Genomic DNA, 22746 nt, shown 5'->3' with positions numbered 1-22746 from the left:
GAGATTTTTTGTAAATTTAATTTAATTTGATGAATTTTTAGATATTAATAAGTAATAAAAATATTTTTTCCATCTCGGTAAAATTCTTACATCTGTGATATATTATATTAATGTTTACTCTTTATTAAATCGTGTAATATCTTTGTATGACGTAACAACTTTGACCCGGTACTCATTTTAGGCTAATTTAGACACGTACGTAGAAATGACTTATCGATTATCCTGGAGTTAGGCGAGCGATGTGTGACTGAAATTTTAATTAGATCCTACATACTGACGTGTTCCACAATTATTTAGTTCCGTGACACATAGTGCCCAATTTACCATAAAAGAAAATCATTCAGTTTTTATAATTTATTTATTTTACCATTATAAACTATTCCATTAATTATAAAATAATTGGATTTGTGAATTATATCTAGGATGTTAAAATATCGTTTTAACTTTTTGTCTGTAGGCACGGTGGTACGTACTGAATCGAACCAAAAAGGGTTCTAATGCCTTCAAACCTTTCACGCCTTCAACACTTTTTCATTATTATGTATTAGTTTAATTTCTATCCTTATGCTTTATTTCCAATACTAGAAATAACGTGATAATGTTGTTGACATCACAGATACACAAGACATATGGTAATATTGAATCTGTCTCCATGGGATACTTAATAAAGGAATTATTTTACCACCCCAACCTCCCTATCAGGGAGAGCGGGTTGTGGGTCAGACGGTAGTCTCGGCAACCGGTTCCACTCGCCCCCATTACCCCAACTCCACCATACCTCCCCCACCCCCGTATCTTTCCATAACAGAAATCAATAATGACTGTCTGCTACCCCTGGCAACTGTCTATTGTTATTATTGAAACTCGAAATATCAAATTTAGTTTTTAATGTCGGACTGTTCTTTTTATGTTTATTAGTTATACCTACATGTATGTATATATTTTTTAAATTAATTTAAATGACGTTTCTTTAACACAATTTGAATTATATTATTTTTGCTGCTCTTTAATAAACCCGGACAAACAGTTAATTTTCGTCCCGAATATAGTTAAAATAATAATGAATGGAAAAAAATCTTTCCAGTTTTTTCTGTTCCGTGAGTTCATAACAACTAATTATCGATTGGCAATAAGTTCGCTGATAATTGATAATAACACGATAATGAGACATTAATGTGCTTCAGATAAACTAACTCACCGTATAAAGTGCACTTTTATTGTTTGGGGCCTCACCCTATTCCAGTGTTTTGAGGCAGCGGTAAAGTTAGCGTTGAAAGGTCAGGGGCGAATCCTTGAGGTACAAAATCAATAGTCCCAGACGACTACCACGTACAAACTTCACGAGCAAGAAAATAAAAAATAATATATTATTTTATATATATTTGTATTAGTTGTAACATAAATGTAAGTAAATTCATTTATTTTTATGTTTTATTGATTAATCTCAATGTTTTTGTTTATTATGTACCTATGTTCATATATTAATATTACACAAATATGTTTTTAAATAATTGAACGCGAGTAAATGTTTCAGTAAAACCAACAAAGGAAATTGCTGGTGGACAAGCCAGTCTGAGATGCAACGCGCATGTCTCGATGCTTAATCGATAAAGCTAGATTGCCCGGGCGAGGTAAAGCGCGTTTGTTTCACTGCAACCTCGCTGATGCCATTGTGTTTAGTTTTATGTGTAAAGTTTTCCATATTTTCAATATTTTTTTTTGAAGTTAATAGAAAACATTTTTATTTTTTATTTATTGTAAAAAAAAATCGTAATATAATATTGTAAAAATATAAAAAATCCATACGCACCAGTATGTCCGTAGCCAATTGTTGAATAACGAACACTACTAAAATATCTGATAAGAAACTACATTTCAAATCACAACTTGTTCAAATTTTCAAAATTATAGAGATAACCGAAAACTAAGGGAAAGCACCCTCAACGCTCAAAGGTCAAAGATAAAATAACGCATTGCCTGCAAAGCGCCACGCCCTAGATGCACCCACTGCGCATGTCCGTATGCATGACGTCAATAACTCTTCAACTCCCACCCCCCTTTTCCACCCTTCCGCGAATATATCGATATAAAGATATTCAATATAAAACTATCAAATAGAACAAATAATGTCTTTACCTGAGATTTTAACAGTATATATCTGGAAACTATTGATTATATCTATTTTATTAAGAGTAAAATTGATAATTATTTTAAATTAGCCTGGAGTTGATCCTTTTATGTAATTTAAATTAGTTGTTATTTTTTAATTTATTATATTTAAGTTAAATTTAAAAACTAACTACTTAAATTTAAAATTATTTTTATACGTACCTAATTAGGGATATCTTCTTTTTTTCAAAATAAATAATTGTAAAACATCGAACACAACACCATTATATTAAATTTGAGGTTAAATCAAAACTAAACTGAAGTTAAGCGTAAACCTCTACATTTATTATCCAAGAAACATATTATTTAAAATAAACCACCAATAAGTTGAACTATAAAAGAGATAACATACTAAACGAGCGCACTCAATGAAGGTAAGAGATGATATACCGCCCTGCAAGAGACACCCCGCCCGGGATGCACCTTGCGCATGCCCGGGTGCACGAAATCAATAAATACCCCCGCGCCATCCAGGCCTAGGCGTGTCCAGACTGCCATAGAAGTACTGAACAAAAGCCTTTGTTGATGAAAATGTCTGTCATTTTTATTGATAAAATGACAATATTTCGACGAAAAAAGCGGTGAAGGATATTTTTTATATAAATAGCGATATTACAATATTACTGATAATAAATGTTTTATCATACTATATTAAAACACCTGAAAATGATTTTATTCTTAAAAATCACAAATATTGTAAAAAATATTGTAGTATATAAGTGCCAATATCGTGTCAAATTAAAATCATTAAAGATTTATCATAAATAAATAATTTTATTTAACAAAATATATATCAACAAATTTTTAATTATTGTATTCCTAAAAGTATAAAATGTACTATAAAGCTTTGCAAGGATTATAGTAAATAAGTAATAAAAGAGATGTTCAACTAACGGAAAAAGGAAATGTAGCTTTCGGACAAAGGCTTCATAGCGCATCATAGTAGCGCATCTGCAAAGGACCACGCCCGGGATGCGTCTCATTACGCATGTTCATCTACACAAAATCAATAAATCTTACTGCAGTGCCGATCTCTGGACATATTCAGATGAGTAATATGATAAAATTTATCTTTAGACGATTTATATCAAAAAGAGGTTAAACCTGTAACTATGTAGCTTTGTAGACCCAAATAAGCTTTACATTTCTTTTTATATAAATTAGAAATCAATTTGAATGGTTCAAAAAAAATATATTATGAAACATTTACAAGTCATAAAATGATATTATAAAAGTATCTCAAGAAAAGTTAGAGGAAAAAATATTATAAAATATATATCTTACCAATCAATGTAACAGCTAGTTGGTAAACTGTGTAAGCACCAATCACTCTTAGACTCAGTAAATTAAAAATATTTCACTTCAAATACTTAGTTAAAATTTTTGACTTAAGAATTTCTAAACTGTTTTTGTAAGAATTAAATATTAGTACTATTATAGAAAATATAAAGGGACACCTAAATGAACTACCAGGCGCGCGGGATGAAGGGCGTAGAAGATATCCGAGCTTATTGTAAAGGGCGCTCAGACCGGGATGCATCTCATTGCGCATGCTCTTGTGCATGAGATCAATAAATGCCAACGCCCAGGTCGGGAAATTTCCAGAGTTGCGTAATATATTATTTTAGCTTTCACCTGGATTTTATTTTTCGTTGCGAAATACTACAAAAAGTGCATACAGTTTGACAAGTTTGGGCGTGGTCTCTATATAATCTATATAATAAGTGAAAAATAATTTGATTTCATTTGAGTACCGAATGTAAATCTTTCATAGACTTTATTTGTTAACCTTTTAAGATTCGTTTTTTCAAATAGACTATTTATTAGTGACTATTTTCATCGATACGAATATACGATCCATATTACCGATAAATTACAATGTTTTTCAAATCAAACGAACGGCAATAATCAGACATGAATACTATAATGCTTAGAATGCCAAATGAAAACAAGGTCAGACTCATGCCTTATTTATGTAACAAAGTAAAAAGGGGTTTGTAGTAGAAAAGGGGCCAGTGAAAAGGGGCCGGAGGAAACAATTTAGACCCTTTCAAGTTCAAGGGCGTATGCCTCGATTATGATTGTCAAAATGTAACATCCGAACAAAGGCTATATAATGGCGTGTCTCCTGAAGGGGACCACACTCGAAATGCGCCTCATTACGTATGTTCACGTGTACGAAATCAATAAATTTTACTGCAGTGCTGATTTCTGATCACATTCATATGATAGTAATATTAAAACTATAACTATTAAGCTAACATTATTTGTTTTCTTTTTATCTATTTAAACATGTAGCTTGTAAAGTTAAATAGGTTTTACATTTCTTATTAAAAAATTCGTGAACTATGTGAACTAAGATTAATTAAGAAATATTTATGACTCATAAATGATATAAAAAATTACAATAACCAATATTTTTTCAATAGATAATAAATATTTAATGTCTTACCTGTTAATGTACATACTTATTGTAAAGCAGCAAACACTATAGAATTTGATATCAAAAAATAATATTTAGCAAAAAAAAGATTAAGAAAACCTTCTATCATTTATGGAGATTCAAGAATGTTATCTGTATTGTAAAAAAAACTTTGCAGGAAATACAAACCTAATCATAAATCAACTAACAGCTGTACGGGATGAAGGCTGTAGAAGATATAACGAGCTTATTGGAAAGGGCGCTCCGGGCGGGCCGCGGGATGCATCTCAATGCGCATGCTCTTGTGCATGAGATCGATAAATGGAAACGCCCAGGTCAGGAAATTTCCAGAGTTGCGTAATAGTTTTATGGGATATATTATAAATAGTACACCTATCTATGGGAATGGGTCTCTATATAATTAATGGAAATATAATTTTGACGTTTTATATTTCTAGTCGCGAATGAAAATCTTTCACACACAGTATTTGTTAATCTATTTGGATTAGTTTTTAGATTTTTAACTAAATAATTTCGGCGGAAAAAATATAGTAATTATATTACCGATATAATCGGAAATAGCGCTCCGGTCGGGTTGCACGTCATCGCGCATGCGTTTGTGCATGAGATCGATAGATAGCAACGCCCAGGTCGGGAAATTTCCAGAGTTGCGTAATCATTTAGTCGAATTGACTTCCTTTTTTTAATGATATATTTGATGAAAACTACACTCTCATATCTCGGCACGGGCCTTTATATAAATTAAAATTAATTTTGATTTAAGAATTTGAGTGAGTAATAAAAATCGAGTAATATTATTGAAACGATTACATCGTTACAAATAGAGTAACTACAAAATGAACGTTAAACAAATGAAAGAAACTGTAATTATCAAACAGATAATCCAATACAACAATACGCTGAAAAAATAAGGTCATTCCTATTATGTGACAAGACTGAAGGGGTTGGTGGTAGAAAAGGGGTCGGAAGAAACATTTTAGACCCTCTCAAGTTCAAGGGCGCCTCGGTTATGAACGACACAATGAAGTTACCCTTGTAATAGGGTAGGGTTAGGAGCGATGTTAAAGACGATACATTTTTCATTTATATAATTGTAGACTTGTTTATTTCATTGATATTAAAAATTTTAAAAATAGTTATTAGTATCAACGATAAACCATTTTATAAAGTTAATCAGCATTAAATCATGCATAAACCACTAAGACGATTAAATGTACAAATTTTCATGTTTACACCATAACAAGGAGAATAGACGATCGTTTTACGACGAAATGGAACCGATCTAAAATGCTATTTAGCATTAAGTCCGCTTTTTGCACCACATTGTTTTTAACATGGTCAATAAACAGTAAATAAATAAATAAATAGATCTATATTATAAAACTCAGCCAACACAAAACATGTTATTATGCAACCTCGCTAATACGCTCGAGAAATGTTACGTATACTTATGTAATGTATATTTTTTATTTATAATGTATATTTTTTAATAAACTGGAACAAAAAAGAAGAATACAAATTATAAATTGTTTATAACAGGAACCTAATATTGCAGATTATATTCAAAATAAAAGTGGTTACGTAAATTAACATAAAACATAAATGAAATTAATAAACAAAGGAAAGCGCTAGCAGTAAACACGTATATTTTGCATAAATAACGTACTTGTTGCCGAAGTAGCTCTAATCGGGATGCATGCAAATGCGCATGTCTGCTCGCATAAAATCAGTAAATCACATTGAAACGCCCGGGTCGGAAAATTTCATGACTTGAGTAATAATCATCGTAAATCTAGTTTATTCTCTGTAGTTTAGTACGAGTATATTGTTAAGATATTTTTTTTTTCTTAATTTAAAATTACTTAGAAATCAAACCGATGAAATATTGGATTAATGAAAAAATATATACATATCAGGAATATTTTTCGATTTATTTTCGCTTTTATTTTAAGTATAATATGTTTCTGATTATTTTATGCGTAAGAAGTTGTAGTCAAAGTATGATAACACCAAGAAGATGCAATGCACATGTTTGGACCTATAATAATCGATATATCTAACATGTTCGAAAGAGATATAAGGCTTCAAATTCAAATTCAAATTCAAATCTCATTTATTCAAAATTGATTCATATAGAATACTTTTTGAAAGTCAACAAACTACCACCGCTTCGGAAGGTATTTCGCTATGGAGAAGAAGCGGCGCAAGAAACTCCATACGTGTGTGTGTCCAAATTTACATAAAGTAGATTTGTATTAAGAGTAATTGTTTTTAATTATATTATAAAAGCAAATATACTTACCGCTAGTTGATGTTTACACGTAGTGTTTAAAAACCGTATTCACTTTAAAAGCATTTAAAATAAAGTCAAATTTAGAATATACTAATCTATTTATTCCTTATACTACACGTTTAGCGAAACCGAGCGTACAAGATGAGAGATACTGAAAAACAGAACAGAAGAATGCTAAGTATTAAATATATCATGTTGGAGTGGCGCCGATACCAACGAGCACCCTAGATGAAAGCAGCAGACTAAATAAAGTAGTCATTGGAGGGAGCTGTACGCCCGGGATGCACCTCAGTGCGCATGCCCGTATGCATGGAATCAATAAATCACCCCCCAGGCTTTGAACGTTTCTAGACTAAACAGGAACGGACTGTAAATTTAATTTGGTGTAGTGGAAGTTTTTGGTAGTAATTTAGGTGAATTATTTACGAAATAGCGGTATTTCTCGAAAATACTGAAAACATATATTCGTTTTTTAAACATTAAATGTTACTTAAAAGTATATTATAAATTAAAGCATCACATTTTAAAAATATCATTACAACAAACAAAAGATATTATAGTATTTATGTTTTAATGGTATCAGAGTAGGCACGTATTAATATTGTTCATAATATTGGTGTTGTTAAGATGCTGTCTCTTTTGTTTTTTTTTAAATTATTCTAAGGTGGTATTATCAGGGGAATTAGGGGTTGTTTAAATCCGGAAGGTAGACTGGCAAGGTTTGGGATGAGCGGGATGGTTCCTGCGGTTGGTGGGCGACAACGGGGTATGGGTGAAGCCTAGGGGTTGTTGCGTGAAAAAGTGGAACGGGTGAAACGTGGGGTTGGTGGGTGTAAACGGGGGATGGGTGAAGCCTAGGTGTAGTTGCGTGAAAGTGCAACGGGAGAAACCTAGGGTTGGTGGGTGAGAAGGAGGCCGCAATATTAAATGGAAAGAGGGGTACGGTATTATGCAACGCGCATATCAGTATGCAATATATCTGTTAGCCATTACAACAATCTCTTTTTACGAAGAATTATTGCGACTATTATATGCATTTGCTTTTTAATTATGTTTTTTAGAGATTTGAATACCCTCGTTGAAGTATTACTGTTAAATCATACACCATCATGCTGGTCAAAAGCGAATTACGACCAGTGAGGAAGTAGGGCTCTAAAGTTTGACGATGACAACATATTAAAGGAGGCCAGACATAGCTGGATCCACATTGAAATAGTCTTTCATTTCCTTGTGAATGTTATTTTTAAGATTTTTAAAGTGAACTTAATGCTTACTAGTGAAAATGCAGAGAGATGAACAGACTACTAAAGAAGGAACGTTTCCAATATTGTTATTTACAAGGAAAATTACCACTCAAAACTATCTATTGGTCTACGTATGCGGTATTGATTTATTGAAGCTATAGGTGATATAATATAGAGGTATTCCAATTTGCCACCCGCTTCGTCTGTCAGGCGTGGGGGTAAGGGTGTCTGATTAAAGGTGGGCGTTTTGTAGTATTGTAAAAGATGGAAAGGAGGGACTGTTGCATCTATCTATAGGATATTTTGTGAAAATCAGTGTTTTCCTTCGTGTTCTAATTGTGTTATAACATAATTTGTATTAGTCGCACAAACTTAAATTAGTAAAACTGGCATAACAGGGGCAGATAATTCGCTCACGTCTTAATGCAACCTCGCTAATATGCCTGAGAAACATTAAGTACCTTATGTACGTACCGTACGTACGTATTAAAAAACATAACTTAATTTGTATTATTTTAAAGCAGTGTCGTAATATGTTTGAAATTAACAAACACGGGAAAGCGCTACCTGTTGATGCCGAGAATATTTATTTATATAACGCACTTGTTGCCGAAGTAGCTCCAACCGGGATGTATTCAACGCGCATGATCGTTCGCATGAAATCAATAAAGCTAATTACAGCCCCCGGGTCGGATAATTTTCAGGTTGGCGTAATAATTATTGTTGATGTTAAGTTAAGATTAAAAACGTAAACGATTGTTTACGTTTTTAATCTTCTTATCAACTTAAATTAGTTCAAAATTATAACCGGCAAATTATCGGATCAATTAAAAAAAATAGGAATATTTTCACGATTTATTTGTACGTATAATGTTACATACACGTATTGTGTTATTATTATTTTATTAATTTAAAAAATATTATACGTAACAAATAGAAAAAACGTTCATGGTATAGTAACACTAACAAGATGCAATGCACAATGCACATGGCTAGATGCACAATAATCGATGTATCTGACATGTCTAGAAGAGTTCTAATATTAAGACTATATATATATCAATCAAGCATATCACATTGAGACTTTACGCGCATGTCCGCATAAAGTATGATTAAAAATTAATAGCATAGTAATAAAGCGTTTTTTTTATTATAAACAAATTCAATATGAGGAATAATTTATTTTAAAACAGTTTTAATTCAAAAATTCAAACAATGAAGTATTACTGTTCTTACCACTTTATGCTTACACGTAGTTGTTGAACACCAACACTTCTTAAAGGATTAAAAAAAAGTTTTCAATAAAGTTCAATTCTTTAGAATGCACTAATCTATTTTTTAATAATACAGATCTAGCGAAAACGAGCGTACAAGATGAGAGATATTGAAAAACAGAACAGAAGAATACTAAGTATTAAATATATCATGTTGGAGTGGCACCGATGCCAACGAGCAACCTACATGAACGCAGCAGACTAAATAAAGTAGTCATTGGAAGGAGCTGTACGCCCGGGATGCACCTCAGTGCGCATGCCTGTATGCATGAAATCAATAAACCACCCCCCCAGGCCCTGACCCTTTCTAGACTAAACAGGAACGTATAACAAATTGAATTTAGTGAAAATGATACTTTGGTAGTTATTTAGGTGAATTATTTACGAAATAGGGGGATTTCTCGAAAATTTTGAAACCAAATATACGTTTTTTAAACATATTAAATGTTACTTAAAAGTATAATATTACGCTTTTATACATATGGATAGATCTTCCTATCAAATTTAAAAAATATCATTACATCAATTGAAAGATATTATTGTAATTTTAGTTTTAATCGTATCAGAGTAGGCACGTTTTAATATTGTCCGTAATATTGGTGTCTCTTTTGTTTTTTTTTTATATTTGTCTGAGGTGGTATTATAATTTAGTATCGAACAAGGCTGCAATACAACATACGGTACAAAATAGGGGAATTAGGGGTTGTTTCAATCCGGAAGGTAGACTGGCAAAAGGTTAGGGACGAGAGAGATGGTGCCTGGGGGTGGTGGGTGAAAACGGGGAATGGGTGAAACGTGGAGTCAGTGGGTGAAAAAGGAGGATGGGTAAGAACTAGGTGTAGTTGCGTGAAAAAGTGGAACGGGCAAAATCTGGGGTTGGTGGCTGAGAAGGGGCTGCAATTTTAAATGCAAAGGGTACAGTATTATGTAATGCGCACCTCAGGATGCAATTGGTTTACAATCTCTTTTTACAAAGTATTATTGCAACTTAACATATACATATGCTTTTTAATTATGCACGTTATAGCTTTAAATAGACTAATAAGTATTTTTTGAAGTCCTCGACATCCACATGTCTGCTCGCAGAATTAGAAGTGTTACTGATAAGTCATAATCCACCATGCTGGTCAAGAGCGAATGACGACCAGTGACGAAGTGGGACTCTAAAGTGTGACGACGGCAATCAATTCAATCCGGAAGGTAGACTGGCAAAAGGTTAGGGACGAGAGAGATGGTGCCTGGGGGTGGTGGGTGAAAACGGGGAATGGGTGAAACGTGGAGTCAGTGGGTGAAAAAGGAGGATGGGTAAGAACTAGGTGTAGTTGCGTGAAAAAGTGGAACGGGCAAAATCTGGGGTTGGTGGCTGAGAAGGGGCCGCAATTTTAAATGCAAAGGGTACAGTATTATGTAATGCGCACCTCAGGATGCAATTGGTTTACAATCTCTTTTTACAAAGTATTATTGCAACTTAACATATACATATGCTTTTTAATTATGCACGTTATAGCTTTAAATAGACTAATAAGTATTTTTTGAAGTCCTCGACATCCACATGTCTGCTCGCAGAATTAGAAGTGTTACTGATAACTCATAATCCACCATGCTGGTCAAGAGCGAATGACGACCAGTGACGAAGTGGGACTCTAAAGTGTGACGACGGCAACATATTAAGGGAGCCCAGATGTAGTCGGTTCCAAATTGAAATAGTCTTTCATATGCATGTGATTATTGTTTACAATTTTATTTAATGTGACTTCAATGCTTCCTAGTAAAGATGCAGGATATGAAGTTATGTATACGAGAAGATAATAAAGCACTAAAGAAGGAACGTTTCGAAAATTGTTATTTACAAGAAAAAATATAATTCAATGTTATATATTAGTCTACGCATGCGGTATTGATTTATTGAAGCTATAGGTGATATAACATTATAGTCATTCTAATTTGGTAAATGTGGGCGTTTTGTGGTATTCTAAATGGTGGAAAGGGGGACTTTTGGCTGTTGGTGAAGCCTAGGGTTTAATGCGTGAAAAAGTGGAACGGTTGATACCAGGGGTTGGTGGGTGAAATAGGGGGATGGGTGAAGCCTAGGTGTAGTTGCGTGAAAAAGTGGAACTGGCGAAATCTAGAGTTTGTGAGTGTGAAGGGGACGCTATATTTAATGGAAAGAGGGGTAAAGTATTATGCAACGTGCATATCAGGATGCAATTGATCTGTTAAACCATTACAAAAATCTCTTTTTTACGAAGAAAGATTGCTCTGTAATTATGTACGTTAGAACTTTAAATAGACTCGTAAGTATTTTTTGTTGTCGTCGACATTCACATGTCTTCTTGCAGAGTTAGAAGTATTAAGTCATAATCTAACGTGCTGGTTTACCAGCTCTTTAGAGCTAGTTATGACCAGTGACGAAGTGGTGGGTTGTAAAGCTTGACAAAGACAACATATTAACCCAGACGTAACCAGTCCATCCAAATTAAAACAATTTTTCAATTGTATGTTAATGTTATTTTTTAAGTTTTTTTTAATATGAATTAAATGCTTACTAGTGAAGATACAAGACGTGAAGTTACTAATCACAGGAGATGAAATAAGTAATGTAGGAGGAAAGTTTCAAAAATTGTTATTTACAAGGAAAATTTCCACTCAGAACTATCTATTGGTCTCCGCATGCGGTATTGATTTATCGAAGCTTTAGGTGATATAATATAGGGGTATTCCAATTTGCCACCCGCTTCGTCTGTCAGGCGTGGGGGTAAGGGTGTCCGATTAAAGGTGGGCGTTTTGTAGTATTCTAAAGGATGGAAAGGAGGGACTGTTGCATCTACCTTTAGTATATTTTGTGTAAATCAATATTTTCCTTCGTCTTATAATTGTGTTATAACATAATTTGTGTTATTCGCACATAATTAAATTAGTAAAACTGCCATAACAAGGACAGATACATCGCTCACGTCTTAATGCAACCTCGCTAATATGCCTGAGAAACATTTAGTACCTTATGTACGTAAGGAACGTTCATATAAAAAAAAATAGTTAATTTGTATTATTTTAAAGCAGTGTCGTAATTTGTTTGAAATTAACAAACAAAGGAAAGTATAAGCGGTATATGCAAAGAATATTTATGTATATAACGCACTTGTTGCCGAAGTACCTTCAATCGGGATGCATTCAACGCGCATGATCGTTCTCATGAAATCGATAAAGCTCATTACTGCGCCCGGGTGGGATAATTTCCATATTGGGGTAATAATTATCGTAACTCTAGTTGATTCTCTCTAGATATATTGTTTACGTTTTTAATCTTCTTATCAACATAAATGAGTTCAAAATTATAACCGGAAAATTATTGGATCAATAAAAAATAGGAATATTTTCAAGATTTACTTGTAGGTATAATGTTACATACTCGTATGGTGTTATTATTATTTTATAATTTATTACTATTTTATAATTTTAACATTATTATACATAACAAGTAGTAATTAACGTTGCTAGTATGGTTACACTAACAAGATGCAATGCACATGTCTAGGTGCATCTAGACATGTGCATTGCATCTTAATAATCGATGTATCTGACATGTCCAGAAGAGTTCTAATGCGCACATCTGTGACTACGCGTGTCGGCATAAAGTATGATTAAAAATTAATAGCATAATAATAAAGCTTTTTATTTTATTATAAACTTATCCAGTATGAGGTGTAATTTTATTTAAAACAGAGTTATAATTAAAGAATTCATACAATGAAATATTATTGTACTTACCACTAGTTTATGTTTACACGTAGTTGTTAAACACCATCACTTAAAGGATTAAAAAATAAGGTTTAAATAAAGTTCAATTCTTTAGAATGCACTAATCTATTTTTTAATAATACAGATCTAGCGAAAACGAGCGTACAAGATGAGAGATATTGAAAAACAGAACAGAAGAATGCTAAGTATTAAATATATCATGTTGGAGTGGCACCGATGCCAACGAGCAACCTAGACGAACGCAGCAGACTACATAAAATAGTCATTGGAAGGAGCTGTACGCCCGGGATGCACCTCAGTGCGCATGCCCGTATGCATGGAATCAATAAATCACCCCGCCCCCCCTAGGCTTTGACCCTTTCTAGACTAAACAAGAACGCACGGCAAATTGAATTTAGTGAAAATGATACTCTTTGGTAGTTATTTAGGTGAATTATTCACGAAATAGCGGGATTTCTCGAAAGTTTTGAAAACAAATATTCGTTTTTTAAACATATTAAATGTTACTTAAAAGTATATTATAGATCTTCGTATAAAATTTTAAAAATATCATTACATCAAATGAAAGATATTATTGTAATTTATGTTTTTATGGTATCAGAGTAGGCACGTATTAATAATAATATCCGTAATATTGGTGTTACAAGGCTGCAATACTACGACACAAAATACAGGAAATAGGGGTTGTTACAAGCCGGAATGTAATGGGAAGGCAAAAGGTTGGAGATGAGAGAGATGGTGCCTGGGGGTGGTGGGTGAAAACGGGGAATGGGTGAAGCCTAGCGGTTGATGCGTGAAAAAGTGGAATGGGTGAAACGTGGAGTCGGTGGGTGAAAAAGGGGGATGGGCAAAGCCTAGGCGTAGTTGCGTGAAAAAGTGGAACGGGCAAAATCTGGGGTTGGTGGGTGAGAAGGGGACGCGATATTAAATGGAATGGGCACCTTATAATGCAATGGGTTTGTTAGCCATTACAATAATCTCTTTTTACGAAGTATTATTGCAACTTAACATATATGCTTTTTAATTATGTACGTTATAGTATTATAAGTATTTTTATTGTCGTCGACACCCACATGTCTCCTCGCAGAGTTATAAGTGTTATTGTTAAGTTATAATCCACCATACTGATCATGAGTGAATGACAATCAGTGACGAAGTGGGGCTCAAAAGTTTGACGACGACAACATATTTAGGGATCCCAGATATAGCCGGATCCAAATTGGAATACTCTTTCATATGCATGTGAATGTTATTATTTTTTTTTAATGTGAATTCAATGATTCCTAGTGAAGATGCAGGTTATAAAGTTATTTATACGAGAACATAATAAAGTACTAAGGATGGAACGTTTCAAAAATTGTTATTTACAAGAAAAAATAATACTCAAAACTATCTATTAGTCCACACATGCGGTATTAATTTATTGAAGCTATAGGCGATATAGAGTTATTCCAATTTGCCACCCGCTTCGTCTGTGTGGGGTGGGGGTAAAGGTGTCTGATTAAAGGTGGGCGTTTTGTGGTATTCTAAAAGGTGATAATGGGAGACTATTGCATCTATCTATAGGATAAGTTTGTATAAATCAGTATTTCCTTTGTGTATTTTGGCATAACAGGGGCAGATACATCGCTCACGTCTTAATGCAACCTCGCTAATATGCCTGAGAAACATTTAGTACCTTATGTACGTAAACATAAGTTATTTTTTATTATTTCAAAGCAGTTTCGTAATTTGTTTGAAATTAACAAGCAAAGGAAAGCGCTAGCTATTGATGTTGAGAATATTTATTTATATAACGCATTTGTTGTCGAAGTAGCTCTAACCGGGATGCATTCAACGTGCATGATCGTTCGCATGAAATCAATAGAGCTCATTACAGCGCCCGGATTGAATAATTTCCAGGTTGGCGTAATCATTATCGTAACTCTAGTTCATTTTCTCTGGATACATTGTTTACATATTTAATCTTCTTATCAACTTAAATGAGTTAAAAATTATAACCGGCAAATTATTGGATCAATAAAAAAAAGTATATTTTCAAGATTTACTTGTACGTTACATACTTTTTTACATTGTGTTATTATTATTTTATTAATTTAAAAATTATTATACATAACAAGTTATAAACGTTGCTGGTATGGTAACAATAACAAGATGCAATGCACATGTCTAGATGCACAATAATCGATGTATCTGACATGTTTAGAAGAGTCCTAATACGCACATCACGGTGAGATCTTACGCGTGTCCGCATAAAGTATGATTAAAAATTAATAGCATAATAATAAAGCGTTTTATTTTATTATAAACAAATTCAATATGAGGAATAATTTTTTTAAAACAGTTTTAATTCAAAAATTCAAACAATGAAGTGTTGCTGTACTTACCACTAGTTTATGTTTACACGTAGTTGTTAAACACCATCACTTCTTAAAGGATTTAAAAAAAAGGTTTGAATAAAGTTCAATTATTTAGAATGCACTAATCTATTTTTTAATAATTTTGCGAAAACGACCGTACAAGATGAGAGATATTAAAAAACTGAACAGAAGAATGCTAAGTATTAAATATATCATGCTGGAGTGGCGCCGATGCCAACGAGCACCCTAGATGAACGCAGCAGACCAAATAAAGTAGTCATTGGAAGGAGCTAAACGCCCGGGATGCACCTCAGTGCGCATGCCCGTATGCATGGAATCAATAAATCACCCCCCAGGCTTTGAACGTTTCTAGACTAAACAGGAGCGGACTGCAAATTTAATTTGGTGTAGTGGAAGTTTTTGGTAGTTATTTAAGTGAATTATGTAATGGCGAGATTACCCGAAAATGGTAAAGACAAACATATGCTCTTCATATATGTTATAAAAAAAAAAATATTATGAAATGTCATTTAAATGAAAAAAAAATCTTGCAATACACCGATTGCAATTTTCTTACCGCCGTGTACCGTAACGCACCTTTTTCAATTTAGGGTGGTAATATATTCTCTGGAGTTCTAATTTATTGTGTTTTAATGGTATCAGTGTAGGCACGTATTAATAATACGTAGAAATGCCGTTTCCTTAGGTTTTTTGATATTTGTCACAGGTGGTTATTGTTTGTTATCAATCAAAGCAATTTTTTATACGAACAAACTAGGCGGAAACAGGGGTATCAATCCGGAAGGTAGACTGGTAAAAGGTTAGGGTTGAGAGGGATGGTGCCTGGGGTTGGTGGATGAAAACGGGGAATGGGTGAAGCCTAGCGGTTGATGAGTAAAAAAGTGGAACGGGTGAAACGTGGAGTCGGTGGGTGGAAAAGGGGGATGGGTGAAGCCCAGGAGTAGTTGCATGAAAAATTGGAACGGGGTGAAATCTGGGGTGGTGGGTGAGAAGGGGAGACACTATTAAATGGTAACTGAGGTACATAATTATTTAACGCGCATAGCAGGATGCAATTGATTTGTTAGCCATTAAAATAATCTCTTTTTACGAAGAATTATTGCAACTTAACATATATTCTTTTTAATTATGTACGTTATAGCTAAAAATTGACCTCTACTCATAAGTATTTTTTATTGTCGTCGACATCCACATGTCTCTTCACTGAGTTAGAAGCGTTTCTATTAAGTCATAATCCACCATGCTGGTCAAGAGCGAATGATGATCAGTGACGTAGTGGGGCTGTAAAGTTTGATGACGACAACATATTAAAGTAGGCCAGACATAGCCGGTTCCAAATTGAAATAGTATTTCATTTGCATATGAATATTATTTTTTAATTCAATACTTACTAGTGAAAATGCAGGATACGAAGTTATTAATACGAAAAGATAATAAGTACTAAAGAAGGAACGTGTCCAAAATTGTCATTTACAAGGAATATTTCAACTCAAAACTATAAATTGGTCTACGTATGCAGTATTGATTTATTTAAGCTATAGATAATATTATATAGAGGTATTCCAATTTCCCACCCACTTCGTCGGTCTGGGGTGGGGGTATGGGAGTCTGATTAAAGGTGGGCGTTTTGTGGTATTCTAAAGGGTGAAAAGGGGGGACTGTTGGCTGTTGCATCTATCTTTATGATTTTTTTGTGTAAATTAGTATTTTCCTTTCAATGTTCCGTACGTAAAGGGTAAAAACGCAATGACATCTATCATTAGTCGTAATATATTTAAAACTTTATGGAGTTATACATATGTATACATTTAGAACAATTTTGTTAGCACCCTGTACTGATCCTTTGAAGTAAGCCCGTTTATGAAAACACTTGGGTGACGACGAGGATGTATTTTATAAGGTCATGGCCGTGCAACCCTCGCACACTTAATCAAAATCTCTCCTTTTCATGCCAAATTGAGTTTTATTTAAAACTGTTATGGTAAAGGTATAAAGAATTACAAGAAAAAACATATGAATTAATATTATGTACTAATTATTTGGTGATGAAATTCATATGCTTCGAAGTTTGGTCTATGAATGGGCCTATGTAGTAGATTAAACTAAAGGATTATTAAATAAATACGTATGTGTTATAAAACTAAGTGAAGTCGAACAACATAATTTGTGGTAATACTTAAATTAGTACAACTGGCATAACAGGGAAAAACACATCGCTCATGTCTTTATGCAACTTCGCTAATACGCCTGAGAAACAGTTATTATATTATGTACGATTAAAAAAATAATACAATTAAAATTCTTTTTTTTAGCAGTGTCGTAATTTTGTTTGAGATTAAATAAAATAAGTAACTAGGTGAAAAAATAATTATCAAACAAAGGAAAGCGCTAGCTGTATGTGCAAAGAATATTTATGTATATAACTCACTTGTTGCCGAAGTAGATCCTACCGGGATGCATTCAACGCGCATGATCGTTCGCATAAAATCAATAAAGCTCAATACAGCGTCCGGGTTGGATAATTTCCATGTTGACGTAATAATTATCGTAACTCTAGTTGATTCTCTCTAGATACATTGTTTACGTATTTCTTCTTATCAACTTAAATAAGTTCAAAATTAAAACCGGCAAATTATCGGATCAATAAAAAAACATAGGAATATTTTCAAGATTTATTGTGTTATTATTATTTTATTAATTAAAAAAAGGTTATACGTAACAAATAGTAATAAACGTTCTTGGTATGGTAACACTAATAAGATGCAATGCACATGTCTAGATGCACAATAATCGATGTATCTGTCATGTCTAGAAGAGACGTTACGCGTGTCCGCATAAAGTATGATTAAAAATTAATAGCATAATAATAAAGCTTTTTATTTTATTATAAACTAATTCAATATGAGGAATATTTTAATTTAAAGCATAGTTATAATTCAAAAATTCAAACAATGAAATATTATTGTACTTACCACTAGTTTATGTTTACACGTAGTTGTTAAACACCATCACATAAAGGATTAAAAAAAAAGGTTTAAATAAAGTTCAATTCTTTAGAATGCACTAATTTATTTTTTAATAATACAGATCTAGCGAAAACGAGCGTACAAGATGAGAGATATTGAAAAACAGAACAGAAGAATGCTAAGTATTAAATATATCATGTTGGAGTGGCACCGATGCCAACGAGCAACCTAGACGAACGCAGCAGACTAAATAAAATAGTCATTGCAAGGAGCTGTACGCCCGGGATGCACCTCAGTGCGCATGCCTGTATGCATGGAATCAATAAATCACCCCCCAGGCTTTGACCCTTTCTAGACTAAACAGGAACGTACTGCAAATTGAATTTGTATCAGAGTATCGTAACAGAGTTGGCACGTATTAATAATCCGTTGAAGTGCTGTTTCAGTAGGGTTTTTGATATTTGCAATTTTTATACGAACAAACTGGAGGGGGAAATAGAGGTTAGGGTTGAAAGGGATGCAGGTGCCTTGGGTTGGTGGGTGAAAAGGGGATGGGTGAAGCCTAGAGGCTGTTGCGTCCAAAAGTGGAAGGGGTGAAATCTGGGATTGGTGGATTTTGGGTGAGAAAGGTATGCAATTATAATGGAAGGGAGTTAGCTGTGCGCATGTTAGAATGCAATTAGTCTGTTAGCCATTATAATAATCTTCGTACAATAATTCTGTTTACGGAGAATATATTTGCTTTTTAATTTTGTAAGTTATAGCTATGAAGAGACTGTTTCTCGTAAGTAATTTATGTTATCGCTAACATCCACAGGTCCAAGCTAGTCAAGAGCGAATTAGGAAATTGGTCAATGACGATGTGAAACTCTACAGAGCTCACGACGAAGTCATATGAACGGAGCCCAGACATAGCCGGTTCCAAATTAAAATAGCCAGTAATTTGCATGTGAATTTTATTTTCTGAGTTTTTTTAAAGATAATTCTGTGATAATTAGTGAAGATGCAGGATATGAAGATATAAATAGGAGAAGATGAATAAAGTACAAAGGGAGGAACGTTTTCAAAATGGTTATTTGCAAGGAAAATTACAATGATCCAAACTATCTACTAGTCTACGGATGCGGTATTGATTTATCGAAGCTATAGGAGATATTATATAGAGGGATTCCAATTTGCCACCCACTTTGTCTGTCCGGGGTGGGGTATGGGTGTCTGATCTGGGCTGGCCGTTTTGTGGCATTCTAAAGGGTGGTAAGGGGGGCCTTTCGCTTTGTTAATAACATAATACATCGATAAAGATGCGCATGTCAAACTGCAATGGACTATTGGCGGCTGCATCTATCTATGAGTTTTTTGTAAATTACTGTTTTGTAATTTTCTTTCCAATGTTCCTTACCTGATGGGTAATGCCCCATTCAGATGGATAGAGTTTCTCGTCTCGAAGATACGATTATGGAAAGAATATAAACTATTTTGTTCGTCTAAACATTCGCTCTTCTCGCTCGTTGCCTTGGGCGATAATTGCCTCGCATGGACTATTTTATTGCATCCGTGTAAAAATAATTTCAAAGCAATCGTATTTCGAGATTTTATGCCAGTTCTGTTTAATTGATTCTTGTATTTAAACAGAAAATGAAGAAAAGGTATTAGGCTTAAAAATGGACAGCGAGATGAAATGGTTTGGAAGCATCTAACATGTTGTTCCTTGAGTTACAATTGCATAATAACTAAACTCGAATGAGAAATCTTGCACTGAAAACGATTCTAACTGATTTTTACGATTGTCTTATGAACTACAAAGTATGTCATACGAGATCGTGTTTATACCAGTCGAGATTCTCATAAGCAAGAACCTCCTTACTATAATTTCGTGTAAACAAACATAGGCCATTATCGCTTGGTGATGAGTCATATGCGAGTCTCGTATGACATAATCTTAGGCGAGATTTCAGTTCTCGCCTATGCGTAAACATTTTGATACGATTATGTTATGGCGACTATCGCTTATGATAGTTGCTTACGATTTCTCGTGTTTCTCGTGCTAACGTGCGAGGTAATGTACCTATAGGACAATTTTGATAGCACCCTAATGAACTGATCTTTTGAAGTAAGCCTGTATACGGAAACACGTGGGGGATGACGAGGATGTATTTTTTAAGTTAAGGCCCCGCAAACCTCGCTTACGTTATCAAAATCTCTTTTGATTGACATGAGAATTTGAGTTTTATAAGCAACCACTAAGGTAAAAGTAAAGGTAGAAGGAATAAGAAGTAGTAGATTAAACTAAAGGTTTATTTAATTTATAAAACTTAAGGACATCGAGCAATATAATTTGTGCTACTCGCACGTATTTAAATTAGTACAACTAGCATAACAGGAATACTTCGCTCATGTCTCAATGCTCAACGTCGCTAATGTGCCTGAGAAATATTTAGTAAATCATGCACGTATTAAAAAACCATAAGTTAAATTGTATTTTTTAAAGCAGTGTCATAATTTTGTTTGAAATTAATAAACAAAGGAAATCGCTAGCTCGTAGATGCAGAGAATATTTATTTATACATAAAACGTTCTTGTTGCCGAAGAAGCTCCAACCGGGATGCATTCAACGCGCATGATCGTTCGCATAAAATCAATAAAGCTCATTGCAAAGCTCGGTTCAGAAATTTGCCACACTTGCGTAATAATTATCGTAACTCTGATTTATTTTCTCTAGATGCATTGTTTAAATATTAATATCTTCTTATCAACTGAAATGAGTTCAGAGTTATAACCGGCAAACTATTGGATGAATCAAATAAGCAATAGGAATATTTGTCGAGAGTTAATTGTATGTATAATGTTAATAAATGAATGAACTAGGTACTAAGTCGTAATAAACATTGCTGGTATCGTAACGCCAACACGATGCAATGCACATGTCTAGATTCACTATAATCGATGTATCTGACATGTCCGGAAGAGTCTTAATGCATATTACGGTGAGACCTTACACGTGTCCATAGAATGAATAGCATAAGAGAAGAAAAGCATTATATGTATTTTTTTTTATTTTTAACCAATTTAAATCAATCATTTTATTTAAAATAGAAAACGATTAACAAATCGAACAAAATGAAATTTTACTGTTACTTACCTCTGATGATGTTTACACACGTAGTTGTTACACACCATCACTTATTAAATGATTTAAAATCATATTTAAAATAAAGTTCAGTTCAGAATGCACTATATCTATTTTTAATATTAATGACTTAATGAAGACTGCGATAAAAGACAAGTACTGAACAACAAAACAGAAGAATGCTAAGTAATAAATATATAATGTTAGAGTGGCGCGATGCCGACGAACAACCTACATGAACGCAGCAGACAAAATAAAGTAGTCATTGGAAGGAGCTCTACGCCCGTGATGCACCTCAGTGCGCATAGCTGTGTGCATAAAATCAATAAACCACCCTGCAACCACCACCCAGACTTTCAACGTTTCTAGTCTAAACAGTAAATCTACGGCAGATTGGGTCAAGTGAACATTTTTTTTATTTCAACAATTATGTTCTGGTATCGAAAAGAAAGCAGTAATTCAAATGTCAATTAATAACGAAAAGGCGGTTATTCATGAAAACACTAAAAAAATCGGGTCGTTACCATAATATCTCTATTTGTATAGAAACATGATGTAAAGGACTTTACAATTATTTTTAGCTGGAGGCGTTTTGTTCTTTGTAAATTTTGTGATACTCGTCTACGGATTAAAGGGTATTTCGGTTTAGTTTGGACCAGGTCTATAAGGTTTTATACGACTCAAACTGGGAGGAGATAGGGGTTGCATTACAGGGTTGCAGCATGGTGGACGAGGAAAATAATAGGATTGAGAGGGAGGCATGTGCCTGGTGTTGATAGGTGAAAAGGGGAGGCCGGTTTGGTGGGTAAAAAGGAGGCACGGGTAAAGCCTGGCGTGGGTGGGTGAAAAGCGGGGATGTGTGAAGCCTAGGGTTGAAAAGGGGAACTTTCACCTTGTCACCCACTAGGGAGTTAAGAGGTGGTAATGTTAAATCAATCGTGGTAAGTGGGGTACAGTAGGATGCAATGCGCATGTCAGGTTGCAATGAGTCTGTTAGCCATTACAATATTGTGTTCTCTTTGTACAATGAATTATTGAGACCATATATTATATTTTGTTTAATTAGTTGCCGTTTGAGTCAAATATGGGT

At 33.9% G+C, this 22746-nt stretch overlaps 1 protein-coding gene across 2 annotated transcripts in view; it reads right to left on the bottom strand.

Moving 5' to 3' along the window:
- Positions 1-22746, bottom strand: part of 7B2 (Secretogranin_V domain-containing protein 7B2) — a 56755-nt gene that overhangs the window by 17011 nt on the left and 16998 nt on the right. The window contains exon 1 of one of the 2 annotated variants that reach the window (XM_073082913.1): positions 1811-1949. The exons of the other annotated variant lie outside the window; for it this stretch is intronic. The gene's annotated coding sequence lies outside the window, so the exon portion shown is untranslated. Of the gene's footprint in view, positions 1-1810; positions 1950-22746 lie in introns of those variants that run through there. 2 annotated transcript variants of the gene reach the window in all.

Source organism: Epargyreus clarus, unplaced genomic scaffold (genome assembly GCF_041222505.1).
Source record: "Epargyreus clarus isolate Ecla_fem2 unplaced genomic scaffold, WU_Ecla_fem_2.2 ptg000018l, whole genome shotgun sequence".
NCBI classification, from domain to species: Eukaryota; Metazoa; Arthropoda; class Insecta; order Lepidoptera; family Hesperiidae; genus Epargyreus; species Epargyreus clarus.
Note: the sequence above shows the minus strand (reverse complement) of the source record. Positions and strands in the feature narration are given on the sequence as shown.